Below are 7,676 nucleotides of genomic sequence, written 5' to 3'. Positions count from 1 at the left end.
TAGATCTATGTAGATTTTTAAATCATTGGCATCTTTTAGACCTAAATTTTATGTTTGCTGGAATTTTTTTTTTTGAGATGGAGTCTTGCTCTGTTGCCCAGGCTGGAGTGCGGTGGAGCATCTCTGCTCACTGCAAGCTCCGCCTCCCGGGTTCACGCCATTCTCCTGCCTCAGCCTCCCGCCTATCTGGGACTATAGGTGCCCCCCACCACACCCGGCTAAGTTTTTGTATTTTTTTTGTTAGAGACGGGGTTTCACCGTGTTAACCAGCATGGTCTCAATCTCCTGACCTCGTGATCTGCCCGCCTTGGCCTCCCAAAGTGCTGGGATTACAGGTGTGAGCCACTGCACCCGGCCTGGAATTTTTTTAAAGCAGTAAATGTAAAGGCTAATTTTAGAAGATGTTAATAATATGATTAACTTTAGCCAGAATAAAATAATTTGCCTTCTTTATAGAAATCTGGCCACGTAGGAATTTGCATTCTTAAAATTGGCACTGAAGCCAGAGGATGGATAGTGAAATTGGTCACATGCATGGACAGCTACCAAGTCCAGTGTTTAATGGTGCCCAGTGAAGAGGATTGAAGCACATACCAGAGAAGCAGCTGTAACTGGGTCAGAAGGAAAGTGACAGGCTGAGACTTAGTTTTAGGTAGAAAAAATGAGCTTCTGGTCTCTACATTATTGGCTCATCTCATAAACTCAAATCAGGGGATGATAAGCTAGCAGAAGGGACTGACTCATGCTTGTTGATCTGGATGACCTCTGTTTCAAGGTTCCAGCAGTGTTAGCTTACATTTTACAAGGTCTCCCAAAGTGAAATGTAGTGGTCTTTACTTAGTGACAGACTAATTTACAACTATGTAATTATTTTAAGTTTGTAATTAAAATTTCTTCTGAATTATTAATGGCTTTACTGACATGATGTTGTTAAAGCCTCTCATCTTGCTGTTAAGTATTGTAGTGAGAAAATCAGCTGACCTGGAAACCATGGGGATTGGTTCTAATGAGCCATAAATGCTTCCCCTCTTCCTTCAGCACTAGTAGACTACTAGCTTTAGGCATTTAACCAAGCGAATTAGAGACAGAAAATATTAAAATACAGCCATCCTATATCAGGTGATGAACTCATTTCCAGACTAACTACCCAAGAAAGCAAGTTAAACACTGTAATACAAAGCCTAAAACAGGGCAAGTTGGGGTTAGCTTTTAAAATGCCTGCCTTGAAAAACATGTTATTCTGTGATTTTTTTTTTTTCTTTAAAGTTGTGGAAATTTGATTCAGAAAAATAGCTTAATAGGTTTGTATAGAGCACGGGAGAAGGGGTTGTGTGCATAAATGTATGATGATTATTTTAAGTGTGTGCTTCAGCAGTGAGAACAAACAGATGAAGATACGTGATACTGACTAAACAGGTAAAAATATTTTCTAGTCTCAGTTCCTCTAGTCAATGCCTGAAGTATTAGAAAAAGTACTAAAACAATTCCCAAAGCATCAGGAATTTCTATTTCTACTCAAAGTATTGTTTGTTTTCTTCCAACAGTTCTGTTAAATAAAAGGAAAAGTCTCTGCTTGCTTATAAAGTTTTATTTAGAGAGATATTTAATGTCACAGGTTAATGTGTGTAGAAACCTTCTGTAACCTTGTTTAAAAATCTACCAAGCCTCACCTCAAACAACGTTCTCCTTAAACTTATCCTTTTTGTGCAAAGCTACTGCTTCCTGATGTCCATAACTCAAGGCAGTTTTGTTGTTGTTGTTGTTTTTGGCTTGGTGTGATTCTGAAACGTGATTATTTAATGTTTGCCAAGATGTTTGGAATAGAGTAACTTTCAACTGATCAACTGATTGTGACTTTCTTCTTTTGTAGTTTTTGGTTTTAAAAATGCTTTCTGTCAAACCCATCTATAATTCCCCCAGAATATATTCGTATGGACTAAGGCTTACCAAAAATAAGGAACATTGGAGAAACTGCCACCGCCAGGAGGAGCCAAGGGGACATGATGACTAAAAGTAATCTGGTTTCATGGAGGGGCTACCTAGAAAAAAGACATTAAAGAAAGACTAAGGAAACCTGAATAAAGTATGAGCTGTCATTAATAATAGTGTAACAAATTCATTGTAACAAATGCCCCATACTCAGGTAGGATGTGAATAATCAGGGAAACTGAATGTGGGACATATGGGAACTCCCCTGTCTTCAGAATTTTTCTGTAAATATAGAACTGTTCTAAAACAATAAAGACTATTAAAAAAAATAATAAAGACTATTAGGAAAAAAAAAAAAAAAAGGCTGGGCTCATGCTTGTAATCCCAAGACTTTGGGAGGCCAAGGCAGGAAGATCACTTGAGGGCAGGAATTTGACCAGCCTGGGCAACATAGTAAGACCTCAACTCTACCAAAAAAAAAAAAAAAAAAAAAAAAAAAAAGCCAGACATGGTGGTGCACACCTATACTCCCAGCTACTTGGGAGGCTGAGGTGGGAGGATCAGCTGAGCCCCAGAAGTCAAGGTTGCAGTGAGTTGTGAATGCGCCACTGCACTTAAGCCTGGGTGACAGAGATCCTGTCTCCAAAAAAAAAAAAAAGGGCTGGGCACAGTGGCTCACACCTGTAATCCCAGCACTTTGGGAGGCCGAGGCAGGTGGATCACTTGAGGTCATGACTTCAAGAACAGCCTGACCAACATGGAGAAACCCTGTCTCTACTAAAAATACAAAATTAGCCGGGCATGGTGGCTCATGGCTCATACCTGTAACCCCAGCTACTCGGGAGGCTGAAGTAGGAGAATCTCTTGAACCTGGGAGGCAGAGGTTGCAGTGAGCTGAGATCGCACCATTGCACTCCAGCCTGGACAACAAGAATGAAACTCCATCTCAAAAACAAAAACAAAAAACAAACAAAAACCGGCCTGGCACAGTGGATCACGCCTGTAATCCCAGCACTTTGGGAGGCTGAGGCAGGCAGATCACCTGAGGTCAGGCGTTCGAGACCAGCCTGGCCAACATGGTGAAACCTCTTCTCTACTAAAAATGCAAAAATTAGCTGGGAGTGGTGGCAGGCACCTGTAATCCCAGCTACTCGGGAGGCTGAGGTGGGAGATTTGCTTGAACCCAGCGGGCAGAGGCTACAGCAAGCCAAGATCACACCACTGCGCTCCAGCTTGGGAGACAGAGCAAGACCCTGTCTCAAAAAAATAAATTGCAAAAACCTTAAAGGCATTACTTGAACATCAGTTGTTTTACTCTTTTATGTGCTCGTCTTTGTGCCCCCAATGACTTGTTTTTATATCTTCCGGAGAGAGGCGGGAGTCTGTTGTTGCACTCACACTGAATTCCCTGGTGGCTGCTTTAACAGTTGGCTTTAGGCCAGGCGCAGTGGCTCACGCCTGTAATCCCAGCACTTTGGGAGGCTGAGGTGGGTGGATTACCTTAGGTCAGGAGTTCGAGACCAGTCTGGCCAACATGGTGAAACCCCATCTCTACTAAAAAACACAAAAATTAGCTGGACTTGGTGGCAGGCATCTGTAATCCTAGATACTTGGGAGGCTGAGACAGGAGAATCACTTGAACCCTGGAGGCAGAGGTTGCAGTGAGCAGAGATCCTGCCACTGCATTCTAGCCTGGGAGACAAAGCAAGACTCCATCTCAAAACAACAACAACAAGTTGGCTTTAGTATAGACACTTGGGTTCACAGTTTTGTTTGACCATAGTCACTATGGTTGTCTCTTTCTATGATTGCTTCTTTGTAGTCTTATTATAAAAGAAAAGAACCCGTCGGGCATCTTTTAGGTACACTCTCATCTGCCACTCTAAACACCTTTTCCTTACAGAAAAAATAAATTACACAAATGCTCTTTTAAATTCACAGCCACAGGGTATCTTACCAGGAGCAGAGAAATGAGGTCAGCTTCCTGGAATGAGGTGCCTAAGGGTAGAGATGACTCCTAGCATAGCCCGACCAGCATCATTAGCGCCAGTGCAGGTACAAATGTTGGCTGATTGATCAGGGAGTGGAGAGGCGATGGGCGTGCAAGAGTGCGCACTCTGCGGGTTGCGCTCCTTTAGGTGGCCCGAAGAAGGCAGCTGGAGCTCACAAGCCACCGCTGGCGGACTTGAGCTGTGAGTGAGTGTCTTATTTAAAACATTTCAGAGTCGTGGCGAAGAAGCAGCAGCACGGACTAGGGCGCGCTTGCCGCTCTCCAACAACAACTGGACCCCAGGATTCAGGGCGTCGGAACCCCCTCCCGTCCCTCCACCTCCACCTTCTCTGTGCTTGGGTGCACCCTGTGGATAGAGCCGGCCGGTGGGCCCGCAGACTCGTGGGGCTGCTTTCTGTTGAGAGGATTAACAGACCACTGCCGGCTACGAGCATTTTCCAGGACAGGCGTCTTGTGCGCGCAGGCCACGTCGGGCCTGCCCGGGCTCTGGCTGCCTGGGAGTGCTCTCGCTGTTCACTCCGCGGAATTAGGGGTTGGGGGGCAATTCCCCGCAAATGGGTGAGGGGGTGGAGGCGAGCAGACGAATTAATGGATGCACAGTAGCCCCATCGAGGGAAAAGGGGCTGGACGGAGGGGAACTGCGGTGGGCAGGGAAGGCCTGGGGGGCTGGTAGGGGATAGAGAGGAGAGTCCACCCGTGCCGTGACTTACCTGGTCTCTGTGCCTCCGCTCTCCCCTCCCCTCACTAATGAGACTCTTAAACCTGGCAGGGACCCAGGAAGGGGTATTTGTAATTATCCCAGGTGGTTCGAATTTACAGCCAGAATGGGAATCACTGTATCTTCTTTATTTCAGTGACTGCTTTCTCTTAGCACGTTCTTGCCACAACCCTTCATTCATGACCTTCTCAGTCCATTTGTTCAACTTTGGCCTCTCCAGTCCATTATCTCCGCACTTCCCGATTTGGATTCCCAGGTCCGTTTGCCCTGAGCGCTCCAGCAGCCATTGTCTGGTCGTGGACTGGCTCTCCGCGAGTCATTCACTCACCTTTCCCACTCTGGATTCCCAAGAAAGGGAATTGAAACCATTGGCTCCTAACCAGTCTGTGTCTGGGTGGGGCTTTGCAGCCTCAGGTCCCCTCTCAAGTTACTGGCCACCCTGTCCCCTATACTGCTAGTTAGGTGGTCTAACCAGGGCTGAGGGGCACTACAGGAACCCAGAAACGAAATGTGCCCAGGGGAGGGCTGTGGAGCAGGCGGTTTCCCCTACACTGACTTGCCCAGTCAGCAGGCACCTCAGGGCACTTTGGGTTTTCCACTGGAAAACTGCACGTTGTTTTTAAAAGGACACTGAGCTCAGAAGACCTCTCAGGTGAACCTAGCACTTTCCACAAGCAACACTTAAAAAGCTAGGAGGTGGCTGCATTCGATGCAATGCTATACTCTAGCCACTGGGATTAAACACTTTCTTCTTTTCTAATCCATCAATTAAAAAGAAAACCTGTGATTCCTCTCCCAACTTTCCTTTTAATTTGGGGGAAAGAACAACTGGGTGAGGGGGGTGGTTACTTGTTTCCAGATTTAGAAGCATTTAGGGGATTACACATTTCACAAGCCTGAAGAGTTCCCAGGGTGCGGGTGGGGTGAAGCAGAAGGAAGAGTCCCGTCTTCTGGTGTCCGGAGGTTCCTAGGCAGCTTGGCCCACAAAGCCACACTTACCTTTTCCTCCAGTCAAGAACATCTGCTGCTCTGTCCTAGCCCTTCTTCGAAGAATAGAACCCCCTCTTCTTGTGGTAACGCCTCCTCTCTCCACTTCAAGCCGGAGTTCAGCTAGAGACTGCAATTTTATACCACCCCTGGACTCCACCTGGTTAGTCCAGGTGGCTCTGAATTCAAGATGAGCCAATCAGAGGCCTTCCTGGGAACTTGAAAGTTTGCTCTTCCAACACGTTAGTACAGGTGGCTCCTGATTCAAGATGAGCCCATCAGAGGCCCTCCTGGGAACTTAAAAAGGAAGTCTGCTCGTGCAACGGTTTAGTCCAGGTGGCTCCCGATTCAAGATGAGCCAATCAGAGGCCCTCCTGGGAACTTGAAAGTCTGCTCTTCTCATGGCCTGAACAGGATCTCACTGTGTGCCATCCAGGCTGAGTGCAGTGATGCAATCACAGCTTACTGCAGCCTCAAACTCCTGGGCTCAAGTGATCCTCCTGCCTCAGCCTCCAGAGTTGCTAGGGCTACAGGTGCATGTCACCACAACTGGCTAATTTTTTTAATTTTTATTTTTTGTAGAAACAGTGTCTTACTTGTTACCCAGGCTGGTCTCAACTCCTGGGCTCAAACAATTCTCCCATCTCTGCCTCCCAAAGTGTTGGGATTACATATGTGAGCCACCACATCTGGCTGGCCTGGACATTAAAATATATAAATTAAGAGCTACAGGCAGTCAAGTCACCACTGTATGGCAGATGCCAATCTAGAGTAAGAGATAATAAAGCTGATCTGCAGAGAAGAATGGACAGCAGATGAAGGGGAGACCCAGTGGCACTGGTGTTCCTGACTCTTAGCTGGACCTGTGTCCTTTCTGCAATTTGGCTCTTTTTCTTTTCTTTTCTTCTTTTTTTTTTTTTTTTTTTTTTTTTTGAGACGGAGTCTCACGCTGTTGCCCAGGCTGGAGTGCAGTGGCACCATCTCGGCTCACTGCAAGCTCCGCCTCCCGGGTTCCCGCCATTCTCCTGCCTCAGCCTCCTGAGTAGCTGGGACTACAGGCGCCCGCCACCGCGCCCGGCTAATTTTTTGTATTTTTAGTAGAGACGGGGTTTCACTGTGGTCTCGATCTCCTGACCTTGTGATCCGCCCGCCTCGGCCTCCCAAAGTGCTGGGATTACAGGCTTGAGCCACCGCGCCCGGCTTCTTTTCTTTTCTCTTCTTTCTTTTTGAGATGGAGTCTCGCTCTGTCATCCAGGCTGGAGTGCGGTAGCACGATCTTGGCTCACTGCAGCCTCTGCTTCCCAGGTTTGAGCGATTCTCCTGCCTCAACCTCCTGAGTAGCTGGGACTACAGGCACATGCCACTATGCCTGGCTAATTTTTGTTTTTTTTGTTTTGTTTTGTTTTTGAGACGGAGTCTTGCTCTGTCACCCAGGCTGGAGTGCAGTGGCCGGATCTCAGCTCACTGCAAGCTCCGCCTCCCGGGTTCAGGCCATTCTCCTGCCTCAGCCTCCCGAGTAGCTGGGACTACAGGCGCCCGCCACCTCGCCCGGCTAGTTTTTTTGTATTTTTTAGTAGAGATGGGGTTTCAGCGTGTTAGCCAGGATGGTCTCAATCTCCTGACCTCAAGTGATCCACCCACCTCAGCCTCCCAAAGTGCTGGGATTACACACGTGTGCCACCGCGCCCGGCCTAAAGTTTGACTTTTCAACCCTTCTGTCAATAAATGAGAGGCCCCTGTGTTCCTTCAGTAATGAACAAATATATTAATTATCAATTGCTGCATAAAAATGTAACCCCAAACAGTGGCTTAAAACAACAAACACATACATGTATTTCACAGTTTCTCTTGGTCAGAAATTGGGGAGTGGCTCAGCTGAGTGGCTCTGGCTCAACCTGCAGTCAGGATGCCAGCTGGGGCTGTACTCTTCTGATGGCTTGACTGTGACTGAAGGATCCATTTCCAAAGTGGCTCATCTACATGGCTCTTGTCCTGACAGAAGGCCTCATTCTGTGCTGGCTGTTGGCAGGC

The 7,676-nt window shown here is 47.0% G+C and overlaps 1 protein-coding gene across 1 annotated transcript in view; it reads right to left on the bottom strand.

Moving 5' to 3' along the window:
- Window positions 1–6,199: 6,199 nt before the first annotated feature.
- BOLA3 (bolA family member 3) overlaps window positions 6,200–7,676 on the bottom strand; it is a 190,764-nt gene continuing 189,287 nt past the window's right edge. The window contains exon 4 of the transcript XR_013402428.1: window positions 6,200–6,626. The gene's annotated coding sequence lies outside the window, so the exon portion shown is untranslated. The remainder of the gene's footprint in view (window positions 6,627–7,676) is intronic.

Source organism: Macaca mulatta, chromosome 13, assembly GCF_049350105.2.
Source record: "Macaca mulatta isolate MMU2019108-1 chromosome 13, T2T-MMU8v2.0, whole genome shotgun sequence".
NCBI classification, from domain to species: Eukaryota; Metazoa; Chordata; class Mammalia; order Primates; family Cercopithecidae; genus Macaca; species Macaca mulatta.
The sequence above is the reverse complement of the archived record's forward strand: the minus strand, read 5'-3'. Positions and strand labels throughout refer to the sequence as shown.